At 50.3% G+C, this 14,735-nt stretch overlaps 1 protein-coding gene across 2 annotated transcripts in view; it reads left to right on the forward strand.

Moving 5' to 3' along the window:
* Positions 1 to 14,735, forward strand: part of NUF2 (NUF2 component of NDC80 kinetochore complex) — a 450,677-nt gene that overhangs the window by 17,465 nt on the left and 418,477 nt on the right. Inside the window, exon 1 of one of the 2 annotated variants that reach the window (XM_086957269.1) lies at positions 2,651 to 2,695. The exons of the other annotated variant lie outside the window; for it this stretch is intronic. The gene's annotated coding sequence lies outside the window, so the exon portion shown is untranslated. Of the gene's footprint in view, positions 1 to 2,650; positions 2,696 to 14,735 lie in introns of those variants that run through there. 2 annotated transcript variants of the gene reach the window in all.

Raw genomic sequence — 14,735 nt, forward strand, 5'->3', positions numbered from 1 at the left:
CCTACTCGACCTTTCCGCCGCCTTCGACACTGTCTGCCACAGCACCCTTATACATCGACTCAGCAACATCGGCATACAAGGAAAGACCTTGGACTGGATCATCTCATTCCTCGCTGGGAGAACTCAAAGAGTCCGACTTCCCCCATTCTACTCAGAGGCCACCGAAGTCATCTGCGGCGTACCTCAAGGAACCTCACTCAGTCCTACCCTCTTCAACATCTACATGAGTCCTCTCACCTCCATCGCGCGCCAACACAACCTCAACATCATCTCTTACGCCAACGACACCCAGCTAATCCTTTCCCTCACCAAAGACCCCAACACCGCCAAAACCAATCTTCACGAAGGCATGAAAGAAGTAGCCGAATGGATGAAACAGAGCCGCCTAAAACACAACTCAGACAAAACAGAGGTGCTCATCCTAGGATCTTCCCCCTCAGCTTGGGACGACTCTTGGTGGCTTTCAGCTCTGGGCACAGCACCCACACCCACAGACCATGCACGTAACCTTGGCTTCATCCTAGACTCCTCTCTCTCGATGTCCAGACAAGTCAACGCCGTCTCGTCCTCCTGCTTCAACGTACTTTGCATCCTCAAAAAGATCTTCCGCTGGATCCCCCTCGAAACAAGAAAGACTGTCACCCACGCACTGGTCACGAATCGACTGGATTATGGTAACACACTTTACGCCGGAATCACAACAAAATTACAGAAAAAACTCCAGCGCATCCAAAACGCGTCAGCGAGACTCATATTAGACATCCCGCGCCAAGATCACATCACCGGACATCTAAAAGACCTCCACTGGCTTCCCGTCAACAAAAGAATTACTTTCCGCCTTCTCACCCACGCAGACAAGGCCCTCCACAATCTAGGACCCGAATGCCTCAACACTCGATTATCCCTCTACAAACCCATCCGCCAATTAAGATCGTCCAACCAAGCCCTCGCCGCAGTCTCGCGCATCCGGAAATCCACCATGGGTGGCAGATCCTTCTCCTTCCTTGCTGCCAAGACCTGGAACTCACTCCCCACCCACCTCCGCCTTAATCCGAACCACATCTCCTTCAGGAAAGAACTGAAAACCTGGTTATTCGACAAATAATTTAACCCCTTCCCCTAGCGCCTTGAGACCCTCTGGGTGAGTAGTGCGCTATACAAATGCCTGAACTTGAACTTGGTTGTTCTTGATTACCATTACTCCAAACCAATCACAAAAACTATCTCAGAATCGGAAGGCTGCTCCTCAAGGGTCTGCTGTGAGCCAAACCAGAATGTACAAGATCACAGCAGTGGGGGCTTAGCCCACCGCGCTATCCTACACACGCTGAGGTTTATTTAAAGTCCATTGCCCTGAACTCCGGCACTGTTGTCTTTTCAGCTGCACATTTCTCAGGTCCAAGTTCTTAATTACAGCTGTGAAGCTGATTCTGTTTCCAATGCAATCCCCTAAGCCCCCCCCACTCAGGGGTGTATCTTCCATTAGTACAGCATGTACAGTTGCACCGGGACTCATTCATTCGCTACCAGTTCATTAACCATATCATCGCAGATGAGGCTTCTCTAATATTAAAGAAATTAGAAACATGGCTTGTCACTCGTCACTAAAAACTCTGTCTCAAAGAGGGCTGTATAATCATCCTTCACACATGCAGAATAATTGTAAAGCCATGAAGCAAGTGTGTGTGTGATCACATCGTAGCCAAATCTTTTACTAAGATTTGATAGTGTTGTATTGCATGTACATCAGATCATATGACGCTAAATGACTAGAACAATCTAAAAAAAATAGCAGATAAATGGAGTTAAGGAGCTGGGTCAACAAAACAGAAAGGTCTGCAGTGTCTTTGAAAAGGAAAGATGAGATAGACGTACCTTGGAAAGACAATCCCACCTCCTAGGTAGGAGAGACCCAGTTTTGTGTGTGTGTGTCATTGTGTGTGTGTGGGGGGGCTCTGTGTGTGTTTGGGGGGGCTCTGTCTTTGTGTGTGGCATTTGCGAGAGATTAAGCTATTGGCATTGTAAATAACAATGCCATTTATTTATCTGTTTTCAAAACCAACACATAAATGAAAATGTTGTCATTTACAATGCCAATAGCTCTAACTTTTGCAAAGGCGAGACCACTGCATTGTAAATGCTTGTTGAGTCTTGTGACGCTTACTCACATCGGAGTCGAATGTCCAGTAAAAACGAAGGAAAGACTGTTTGAGGAAGCAATGTAGAAATACTGGTTGAAAAAAATCAGGCGCCTGAAGCTTTGTTCCTTTTATAATGACAGGTCTAATATGTGCTGAAACGGAAACATACTTCATAAGATGTGATTTGTGTTCGATCAGCAGTATTATTAATCAAAGTTAAAATCGCACGGAGGCACACTTGCTAACGAGAAAAAATCATTAACAAATACGTTAGAGTAAGCATTGCATATCAAATAAACAATTACTCCGGCATCATCAAGAGCAAGCTTTTTTGCCAAAGAACTGAAACACCAGAAATCGATATCTCACCGTTCAAGCACTTAGAGAGATAAATTGTGGTGTTCCAATATGGCCGCTCGGCTGTAGCAATCGGAGGCTTGAGTAACACAGTCCACTCTCTACGTTTACTAGAGGCGCCAATTTCAGTTTTTTTTAAAAAGCGTACTGGAACGTCTGCAGCTGTTATATTAAGGAAGCAGAAAACGTCTATTGAGGTAACATGGGGAGAGGTGTGCAGCCGATGGGTTGGGTTGACACCAGGGAGTGCAGGCATAGGAGTCGCCTCGATCGTAGCGTAAACACACGAATTTGGGGATTCTTAGTAATCCAGTGGTATAAAGCTGTCATTCGCCAATAACAGATTTGTTAGTGGCAACTTCGTTTTTGCATCGTTTGGACATAGAAAACCGGCCCCATGTCACAACGGTTTCCGGTAGTTCTACGGTGACCAGATGTTCGCAACGAAATCATCGGCAATGTTAATCGTTTTGGCTTGAGTTGTACATGAAAATACAAACTTGGTCTATTGGCTCTGACAGTTCGTGTCTCTATTTTGGGCTGCTACTGTCGCGTGATTTAGGGAGACCTTCCAGACCAACTTACATTCATTCCTACTGTTCCCTCTTAGATCTTTGCTAGATGCAGAGTGCGTCAGTAGTATGTGAATGCTACGCGAGTGGGATTGTTTTCTGCTAGTATGTGATGAGCGTAAGAATCGTTTCAGTGTTTGACAGCTACTCTGTAAGGCGGCTGAGAGGGCTTGTATTTAGGTTTTACTGTTACACCTTAAAGGCTTCAACGTTCACATCATGTTTTCATTAAGGCAATGGCTAAAGAGACAGTGTGTACTAATTTAACAATGGGTGGCTCTTACTCATGAGTTAACACTGCATAAATCATTCATAAGAGTTCTTTCATCTGCTACTCATCCGTGAGATTACCTTTCAAGAGGCTGTTCAAAGACTGGGGACATTAATGACCCCTCCTATCCATTTATTTACTTTCAAGAACTAATGACCACTGACCCGCCAACCCCCAATTTGTATCACTGATCCATACCTCATCAATGCAACTGATTGTATTAATTGCTGTAGCCAGGCAGAAGCGTCCCCGGGAAACCAGCCGCAGGCCCTTCTAATTTTTTTGTTTAATAAAATAAAAACAACAATAATAAAAATGTAAACCAAATGTCTTTGCTACCGTTGACATCCTGCCAGAACTTAAATCTTTATCATCATTATGCAAAGAAACATTTTGTTTAGTAGGTAAAACTACATTCTTGTCTGTTGTCTCAATTACCACTGTAATAATCCTTTTCATCATATACCATTTTATTCCTTCTTACCTCATTTGTGTATCCTTTACTTAACAAACCACTAGTATGATTATCCATATAATTTTCACTATTTCTGTAAAGTCCCAATAAGAATAATCCTTTCCACTGGAAGTATTGGCTTCCTTATCCATTATCTTCCATTAGCAGTCTTAATTGTCTAGGTTTCAATAGCACAAAGTCACCCTTACTCCACAGTTCCTTAATCCTTAAACAAGACTGCACTATTTGAAACTTTCACAACTTCAACAGGCAAGGTAAATTCAGATTCTCCTTTCTGTACTTTCACAGGTTTTTTGATAACCTAATTCCCTAACTCAACTACTTTGTTTTGAGTTCTATTTACAACATCATGATAACACTTTGTCGCCTTCTGTTTTTCTCTAGTATTTTGTTGAACGTTTTATTCACTACCGTCTATCTTACTACACTTTCTTTGAATTATATAGTTTTCCAAATTTCGGCATGAGTACGTTATTTCCTTTCCTTCCTCTCAATAAATAACAAGCATTTACAATGCAATGGTTTTGCCTTTGTTAAAGTTAGAGCTATTGGCATTGCTCTTGACATTATTATATTTTTTTTTTTAACATAAATAAATGGCATTGTCATTTACAATGCCACTAGCTTTATCTATCGCAAATGACACACAAACACACACAGAGCCCCCCACACACAGCCACTTAGAGCCCCCCACACACACAGCTACACAGAGCCCCCCACACACACAGCTACACAGAGCCCCCCACACACACAGCCACACAAAGCTTCCTACACACACAGCCACACAGAGCCCTCCACACACACCCACACAGCACAAGCAGGCAACAGGGGCACACGGAGGCACAAGCAGGCAACAGGGGCACACCGAGGCACAAGCAGGCAACAGGGGCACACCGAGGCACAAGCAGGCAACAGGGGCACACAGAGGCACAAGCAGGCAACAGGGGCACACAGAGGCACAAGCAGGCAACAGGGGCACACAGAGGCACAAGCAGGCAACAGGGGCACACAGAGGCACAAGCAGGAAACAGGGGCACACAGGGGCACGAAAACGGAGGCACAAGCAGGCAACAGGGGCACGAAAACGGAGGCACAAGCAGGCAACAGGGGCACACGGAGGCACAAGCAGGCAACAGGGGCACAAGCAGGCAACAGGGGCACACGGAGGCACAAGCAGGCAATAGGGGCACACGGAGGCACAAGCAGGCAATAGGGGCACACGGAGGCACAAGCAGGCAACAGGGGCACACGGAAGCACAAGCAGGCAACAGGGGCACGAAAACAGGCACAAGCAGGCAACAGGGGCACGAAAACAGGCACAAGCAGGCAACAGGGGCACGAAAACTGAGGCACAAGCAGGCGACAGGGGCACAAGGAGGCACCAGCAGGCGACAGGGGCACAAGGAGGCACCAGCAGGCAACAGGGGCACACGGAGGCACAAGCAGGCAACAGGGGCACACGGAGGCACAAGCAGGCAACAGGGGCACACGGAGGCACAAGCAGGCAACAGGGGCACACGGAGGCACAAGCAGGCAACAGGGGCACACAGAGGCACAAGCAGGCAACAGGGGCACACAGAGGCACAAGCAGGCAACATGGGCACACAGAGGCACAAGCAGGCAACATGGGCACACAGAGGCACAAGCAGGCAATAGGGTCATGAAAACAAGCACAAGCAGGCAAAAGGGTCACAAGCGTGAATTATAATTTAGACGGGGCTGAAGTGGAGAACGGTCAGTAGGGAAGTAGTGCGGTTGGTGCAGTGGTACCAGGCCGAAAGGTGAGAGGGGCTGTCTGCACCCCAGTTTGGACAATTTCCACTACCTAACAGGGATTGGTGGGAGGGGGGGCGTACTTCTTGCTTGCTTTAGGGCTGTTACTTCGGGGACGCAGTGCACGCTCCTGCCTGCTGCCGCCGAGACACGACAACAGGCAGGGAGAGGACAGGCTGGGAGAGGGCAGGGAGGAGACAGGCTGGGAGAGGGCAGGCTGGGAGAGGGCAGGCTGGGAGAGGGAGGGGACAAGCTGGGAGAGGGCAGGCTGGGAGAGGGCAGGGAGGGGACAGGCTGGGAGAGGGCAGGTTGGGAGAGGGCAGGCTGGGAGAGGACAGGCTGGGAGAGGACAGGCTGGGAGAGGACAGGCTGGGAGAGGGCAGGCTGGGAGAGGGCAGGCTGGGAGAAGGCAGGCTGGGAGAAGGCAGGCTGGGAGAGGGCAGGCTGGGAGAGGGCAGGCTGGGAGAGGGCAGGCTGGGAGAGGGCAGGCTGGGAGAGGGCAGGCTGGGAGAGGGCAGGCTGGGAGAGGGCAGGCTGGGAAAGGGCAGGCTGGGAAAGGGCAGGCTGGGAAAGGGCAGGCTGGAAGTGGGCAGGCTGGAAGTGGACAGGCTGGGAAAGGGCAGGGAGAGAACAGGCTGGGAGTGGGCAGGCTGGGAGTGGGCAGGCTGGGAGTGGGCAGGCTGGGAGTGGGCAGGCTGGGAGAGGACAGGCTGGGAGAGGACAGGCTGGGAGAGGACAGGCTGGGAGAGGACAGGCTGGGAGAGGACAGGCTGGGAGAGGACAGGCTGGGAGAGGACAGGCTGCGAGAGGACAGGCTGCGAGAGGACAGGCTGCGAGAGGACAGGGAGGGGACAGGCTGGGAGAGAACAGGCTGGGAATGGACAGGCCGCGAGAGGGCAGGCTGCGAGAGGGCAGGCTGGGAAAGGGCAGGGAGGGGACAGGCTGGGAGAGAACAGGCTGGGAGAGAACAGGCTGGGAGTGGACAGGCCGCGAGAGGGCAGGCCGCGAGAGGGCAGGCCGCGAGAGGGCAGGCCGCGAGAGGGCAGGCCGCGAGAGGGCAGGCCGCGAGAGGGCAGGCTGCGAGAGGGCAGGCTGCGAGAGGGCAGGCTGCGAGAGGGCAGGCTGCGAGAGGGCAGGCTGGGAGAGTGCAGCAAACAGCTGGCCTGGGAAAACAGCACAGGGATCCTTGAAACCAACGCCTTGTCACCTTTGAGATGGGGATTGCTGTAAACAGTTCTAAAAAGAATATTAAAGGGGTGAAACGTTTGTCCATACAACATTATTTTGTGTGTTAAATAGCGCAACGCTATTGGCAGAGAATTATGTTGCCTATTTTTTTTGTCAGCTTTAGTTAGGGCCCCTGAAAGACAGCACATCAGTTAACAAAGAGGATACATGCACTTAATGTTCCTCACATTTCTGAAGTGAGTGCTGTGATTTGAGTTATTTTGTGCCTCAGCGTGGATGCTAATAATAATCCGACTTCTATGTCTGTGGAACGTGCTGGTCTTTGGTTTTCAAAGATGTGGTGGTCGCCCTGCTCATTTATGTTGCCATTTTCTCTCTCTCGTTATCCTTTACTTCTCTCTCTTTCTTGTTGTCTCTCTGTTCTCCCAGGTCTACTTAGAGAGGCCCACTTCCAAACTCGATTCTTGTTCTTTCTCCCTTTCTTCTCCACAGCAGTTTTCCTTTCACAATGTTTAAGTATACCTCCCAGTCGCTACCCCCTCTCGCTGCCTCTCTTCTCTTCGCCTGGCCCTCCTGCCTCCCTGTGCCAGTCTGCGCTGCGTGACATACAGTGGACTGAGGTCCACACATACACGATCCATGCCTAGGCGACCCCTCTCGGAGTCCATCATCCCGCCCCGAGTGCCTTCAGCCTCCTTGTCACTCGTCCAACACTCACCCCAGCTCTGCGCCTCCTATTCATCCTCCTCTCCGCCTGCAGCACCCAGCCTATTACTCCCGGCTCGCAGCAATTCTCTTGCCCATCCCCGAATTACCATAATCCTTCACCCTATACATTTTCCCAAATCCCCACTTTAGCCACTTAACTTGGACATTCACTCCCTGCCTGCTCTTCAGCACACTCACTCACCCCTGTACCGTTCAGCACTCAACCCCTTTCCGCTGCCCCCATCCTTTCAAACTTTCCCCTCCCAGCCCCCAAACGCGGCCTCTCATCACCTCCACAGATGCCATCCCATACACTCACTCCGCGGCCCCCGGTGTCGGACACTCACTCCGTGCTTGGCCTCCTCCTCCGCCTTCTTCCTCTGCAGGCCCCGGTCCGCCAGGGTCATCAGGTAGGCCCACACCTCGCTCCTCGGCCGGGGGGCACGAGCGGGCCCTGAGGGGCCTGGAGCGGCCCGGGAGAGGTCCAGGCGGAGCCGCTGTGTCCCGCCCGCCTCCATGGAGCTGTGTCCAGGCTCAGCCTCCAGGAAAGAAGCGGGAGGGGGCGGGAAAGGGGGAGGAGAGAGCTGACGACGGCCGGCCGGAGCAGAAGACGGGCACCAGGAAACAAGCGGGAGGGGGCGGGAAAGGAGAGGCCGGAGCAGGAAGGCGGGCATCAGAGAGAAGCGGGAGGGGGCGGGAAAGGGGGAGGAGAGAGCTGACGACGGCCGGCCGGAGCAGAAGACGGGCACCAGGAAACAAGCGGGAGGGGGCGGGAAAGGGGGAGGAGAGGCCGGAGCAGAAAGGCGGGCATCAGGAAACAAGCTGGAGGGGGCGGGAAAGGGGGAGGAGAGACGCTGACGACGGCCGGCCGGAGCACGAAGGGCGGGCACCAGGAAACAAGCGGGAGGGGGCGGGAAAGGGGGAGGAGAGGCCGGAGCAAGAAGGCAGGCATCAGGAAACAAGCGGGAGGGGGTGGGAAAGGGGGAGGAGAGACGCTGACGACGGCCGGAGCAGGAAGGCGGGTGCCGGCAATGCCGGACCAGAATCGGGGGCGTTCCCGGCTTTCGGCTGACGTCGCGTGACGTCGGCAAAAGCCAAAGAATCTCGGGAACGCCCCCGTGTCTCTTCCGGCATTGACGGACAGGCCCCTCGTCCAATGGCTAGGCTCCATTTATGGAGCCAGCCAATGAATGACGAGGGCCGACCCAAACCCACACTACAGTACTCATTAGGTTTTCGCCTGCGCGAAAAAGCTGCGCAGAGCGCAGCTTTCGCCAGGCAAAACCTAAAAAAGGGAAAACCCAGTTGAAGTCAAGTCAAACATGACGTTTAATTAGACCCTTAGGTCTTTAAACCCATAAAAACATCGCCCTTTACAATAAATCTATAAATGTGCTCAATTCATCATAACTTCCAATTTCCACAAACTTTTTTCCTCGTTTAATCGGTATTAAAACTGTGATACATACACACATCTATAAAATGACATGAACATTTTAAAAACAATAAAAAATTCTATTATAGAATATATTCCTAAAACAATATAGGACACATAAGGCTGTGTATAACAAGGAAACTATCCTACTTCCATCATATCTCTGTCATCCGTTGCCCTTTCCATGAAAAACCTTTTTGCGGGAGGAGCTACGCGCGCATCCAAGATGACCATGTGAGCACAGGGCTCCCGAGACCCTCATAGCCACCCGAATATATCCTGCCACTTATCCATTTCGATGTTGAACTCTTAGTGTTGCTGAACCATGGGAGAATCGAACGCTGTAGCCCGTGTCCCGGACGGACCCCTGATGCCAGAGTTGTGAGGTTCAAGAGTTTGCGGCCTCTACCTTCCGGATGCCCGGCGCTTGAGTGTGCTAAGTGCCCGAGGTGTAGTTCAACAACACCGGTGCGATTTACTGGAAGTGGCCGGTCTGGCCCTACTTTCGCTTTCGATTTCATCAATCGACATCGAGTTCGGATCTGGATGCTTTCACTAGCGCGGACGACTCTATCGCTGTTCAAAGAGCTGGTTGACTGCAAAGTCCGATGAGGGATAAATCCTTTTTATTGAGAGTTGAATTTCTGGCCGACCATCGCCGGTGCTCTGCCTTGAGGCCTGCCTGTTCCCTACCTCTGTGGGAGCGGTGTAAGTGTGTTCCGCGGATCGGAGGCTGAGGGAGCGATCTTGTTGTGGGCACTTGGAAGTCATACCCCCTCCCTGAATTGTACGATGAACTGTGGATTGTGCTGAAATGGCAAATAAACTGGAGGGGGATAAGCAGAAATTGAAGACCACTAGACGTGGAGGATACACCCAATCGAATGGTATGGACCGCTATGCCCAGGTTAAGGTATCACCTGGTGGACCGGGTGGAACACGTGATGAGGCGACGAATTCCTCTGTTCCGGTAACGGAGCTAACGTTACAAGATGTATTGGCCGCCATTGATGGGATCAAATCCTCCCTTGGGAAGCAAATGGAGACTCTTGCTCATAAGCTGGACACAGTGTCCATTGAGGTGAATTTGATTCGTACTGACCTCACGAAAACTAGTGAAAAGGTCAAATCTTTAAACGTTAAAACATCGAGTCTCACGGATGACGTCACAGAATTGCAGACTGAGGTCCGAAATCTGAGGGCCTCGAATGACCTCGTCGTCCGTCGTCTGGAGGATTTCGAAGGGAGGGCCCGGAGGAATATCGTGCGCATCATCTGAGTACCAGAAAAGGCGGAGGACCAAGCGGCGGACCTCTCTGTTGAGGATCCGATTGTCAATCATCTTGCACCCAAAGGCCTGAGTCAGTTCTTCACTGTCGAGCGGGCACACAGGGTCCCCGGTGGGAAGCCGCGAGTGCGCGCCACGCCTAGACCTATTATAGCTCGGATATTTAATTTTCGGGACAGAGATGCCATCCTCCAGGCCTCCCGAGCGGGTGGGCCCTTGAAGTATGAGAATACGTCCCATCAGTTTCTACCCGGATTTCACACAGACTGTTCAGAAACAGAGACTCAGTTTCCTGGGAGTGAAGAGAAGACTTCGGGACATGGGACTCAAATATTCTATGCTTTTCCCTGCTAGGCTGCGGATCGAACACAGTGAGCGGGCCTACTTCTTTGAAAAGCCGGAGACCGCGGCTGACTGGTTGGACACCTTGTCGGCTCAGCAGGAGCCAGAGGGACAGAATGGTGGTGCGGAGGGGGGATCGCAGGAACAGGAATAAGCACTGTGGTTCTGGTATCTGGGGACACCTTGGGTGCTGATTGTGATGGTTCAGATATTATATTGATTCATGTAGTATAGTGGGGGGGTTAACGGGCAATCAGGGAGTCTTTCTCCTCCTCAGATCTACTTCTCGTAGTTTAGTTTAGATGTGGGGGCGATGGGCACACTGCAAGTTGGGGTGGCTTTATAGTCGGAAGCAGGGGTGTAGGGTGGGGGGTATTGTAACAGGAAGTTTGGGGGGGTACTGATTTTTTTTGTTTTTTTCTATTCATGTTCCTGCAAGGCACCATATATCGAGACTTTTTCATTACTGTGCTAGACTCAAGAGAGGGTTGGGTCTTCTTCCTCTTTCATGATGGGGGTTAGGGGGTTGAGGGTGATGAGCTGGAACGTAAATGGGTTGGGCAATAAGATTAAAGGCGTTCTCCTGATGTGGTACTTCTTCAAGAATCCCACTTGATAGGGAATACGTGCAAAGCGATGAATAGGAAGGGGTAACGCCTAGTGGCTCATGCTGGATTTACGACTGGTTCCAGAGGAGTTGGCATCCTTCTCAAAAATTCTCTTCCATTAGAGGTGGAATCTATTGTTTTGGATGATAGGGGGCGCTATGCTGCTGTATCGGGACGCTGGGAGGGCTCTACGCTTTCTCTGGTGTCTATTTATGTTCCTCCTGGCTTGCAGTCTGCAACATTTGCTGACCTGGGACGGGTTATACTGGATCTTCCGGGTGGTTTCTTGATCCTGGGTGGTGACTTTAATGCAGTAGTTTCTGGTGTGTTGGATCGATATCCCCCTAGGGATGTCGGAAGGACCCATAAGTGGTTGCCTGACTTTATTGAGACAATGGGCCTGATGGATTGCTGGAGGTTGCTCCACTCCAATCAGCAGCAATATACATTCCTCTCGGGCGCCCATGGCAGTCTTTCTAGGATAGACTATGTTTTGGTACCTGCGGCCCAGGCGTCGTATGTCGCTGAGGTCATTCGTATGGCTAGGGGTGTTTCGGATCATTCCTCACTTTGGCTTAGATTTGAACTAGCTCCGGGCTCAGGGGGAGGATAGCCCCCATTAACCCTAGGTATCTGCGCAACCCTAAGATTCGGAATGATTTGGTCAAAGCGTTGGAGCATTATTTCCAGGATAATGAAGGCTCAGTCTTCTCGTCGGTCTCTCTATGGGAGGCCTTTAAGACGGTGCTCAGGGGCCAGGCTTGGTCCCTTATTACAGGGGTCAAAAGGCAGAAGGAGGAGGATGTGGTTAGAATTGAGACCGATATCGTTAAATTAGTACGGGAGCTTGAGCAAGAAGTTACCCGCGCTAGACTACATGTACTGCAGTTGAAGCAGCTAGAATACAGAATGTTGGTCACGGATGGGGCGAAGGCCCTTAGTCGGGAACAGCAAGGGCGTCTTTAAGACGTTGGTGACAAGGCTGGCAAATTGATTGCTTGGCTGGACAAGAAAGACAGAGCTAGTCTCATAGTTCCCGAGGTTGAAGCGGAGGGTGGTGTTTGTATAACTGATCCGCAGGGGATAGTGGACTTCTTCGCCGATCACTTTCGCTCTATCTACTCTTCTGTATCTGATAGACCGGAGGAGGATTCTCGCTTATTGTTGTGGGACATTTCTCTTCCGTGTCTATCTGTCGAGGATCGTGACCTCATTGATGGTAGGATTACCGCGGAGGAAGTGGCCTTAGCGGTGCGCTCCCTAAATTCGGGTAAGGCAATGGGCCCCAATGGTCTCCCGATTGAACTCTACAAGCTTAGGTCAGACAAGATTGCTCCCTATCTGAGAGATATGTTCTTAGAATCTCGGGAGTGTGGTCTTCTCCCTCGAGATCAGAGACTGGCGTCGATAGTGGGGATTCATAAGGAAGGGAAGCCTAGGAATAGATGTGCTTCATATCGGCCGATCTCGTTGTTGAACGCGGAACCCAAGATTTTGGCTAAATTGTTAGCTACCAGATTGCTTAAAGTCATTAGTGAAATTATCCATCCAGATCAATCTGGCTTTATCCCGCACAGGAATACTGCGTTAAATCTTGGGCGTCTGCATGGGGTTCTTGCGAGGGCCTCTATGTTGCGGGAGCCAGCCGTTTTGGCGTCATTAGACGCCACGATGGCTTTTGATACCGTTGAATGGCCGTATCTATGGGCAGTATTGACCAAGTTTGGTTTCGGCCCAGACTTCATCAGTTGGGTGCGTCTTCTTTATACCGCACCCCTCACTCAAGTAGTGGTTAACGGTCGGGTTTCTGCACCATTTTGTCTTGGGAGGGGCACCCGACAGGACTGCTCCCTTTCCCCTCTTTTGTTTGCTTTGGCCCTTGAACCTTTGGCGGCTTGGTTTCGCTGGGAGCCTTCGATTAAGGGTATTCGATGGTCTCCGCAGTTCGAAGATCAAATTTCATTATATGCTGACGATATTTTATTGTATCTGACCTCTCCCAGGAAATCGTTGAATGCTCTCTGTGATGTTCTGGTCTCCTATGGTAGAAATTCGGGATTGGTTATAAAATGGGCGAAATCTTATTTGTATGTCCTGTGTGGTGATTCGCCTGTGTTGCCTCGTAATTGTCCGATTCAAATTACAAAGGATGGGTTCAAATATCTCAGGATATATGGATCCCGTTGTCAGATACGAACAGAACCTTCTCCCCCCGTTGATTCGGCTGAAGCGTGATGTTGCATGCTGGCGGAGGCTTCCCCTGTCTATGTTGGGTCGAGCTACCCTCTTTAAAATGATGTCACTTCCTTGTTTTCTCTATGCCCTTCAGAATACCCTTGATATCATTCCAGCAAAGTATTTTGGCGAATTGGAGGGTTTGCAACGGAAGTTGTTGTGGGATGGTAGACCGCGTATAGCATTGGATAAATTGACGCTCCCGTGGTATGATTGGGGGATTGCACTCCCTGATATTAAAAGATATTATTGGGCGTCGCAATTGGTGGCCATTAATTATGGTATGTACGGGCCTGTGTCTGATCCCGGCTATGCCATGGATAGATGGATACTTCCTGGAGGCAATTACAACAGAGCTTTGTATACTAGGTCTGTGTAGAAGAGTTTGACTGTGCCGACTAGGACAGCAGTGCGGATATGGCATGATGCTACTAGCTCGCTCGGATGGAAAGATCGTTTAACTTTGGCAACCCCGCTTTTCGGCTCTGAGAGGCTCGGCAGACTGTGGAACACAAAGGTTTTTGACAAATGGGATCTTATTGGCATTTCCACAGTAGGCGACCTCTGGGTGAAAGGAAAGATTAAGTCATTTGTAGATTTACAGACTGAATACGAATTAGGAGAGTCAGAATACTTCCGATATGCACATGTTCGTCATGCACTGATATCGGTTGTCCCTGAGGGGGTGGAGATACCGGAGACAGCCCCATTGGAGGATCGTATATTGGATGGTTATCTGCCTGATAGTACCATTTCTCTTGTTTATAAGAAGCTGATTACTCATTGAGTGGACCTTTTGACACAACTACGGGATAGATGGACCCAAGACGGCCTAGAACTTGATGATGAGGACTGGCAATCGGCGATCTCCTCACCAAAGGAGGTCGCGATGATAGAGCGCGCGGGTCACCCGGCTCACCAAACTTTTCCACGCACTGGGCCCTTTGCGTGATTATTTCCAATGTTAACGTTTTATACTGGGGTGAACCAGGCGATTTCACGCACGCTCTTATGAGTAATCGGTTGGGTGACTCTTACACCACTTTCTATTCATATACCTGACTTACCACAGGCACATTACTCCTGACAGATCAGGAGCTAGCAGTGGACAGGTGATAAGGGTTTTCCTAAAAAGGAGAAAATTCTACTTTACACATTTAATACCTTTTAGTATTTACTTTAATGTATAATGACCACAGACACCTTGTTGGTTTTAAGGGTTTTATATAGTATAAGTTTAGGACGAAAATGCCATTACAAGCAGGCAAATGCACAATAATACATCAATGATAAGTATTAGAACCAGAATATAACTTTGGAGGAGAGTGAGTATCATAGAGTA

This window comes from Lissotriton vulgaris, chromosome 1_1 (genome assembly GCF_964263255.1).
Source record: "Lissotriton vulgaris chromosome 1_1, aLisVul1.2, whole genome shotgun sequence".
NCBI lineage: Eukaryota > Metazoa > Chordata > Amphibia > Caudata > Salamandridae > Lissotriton > Lissotriton vulgaris.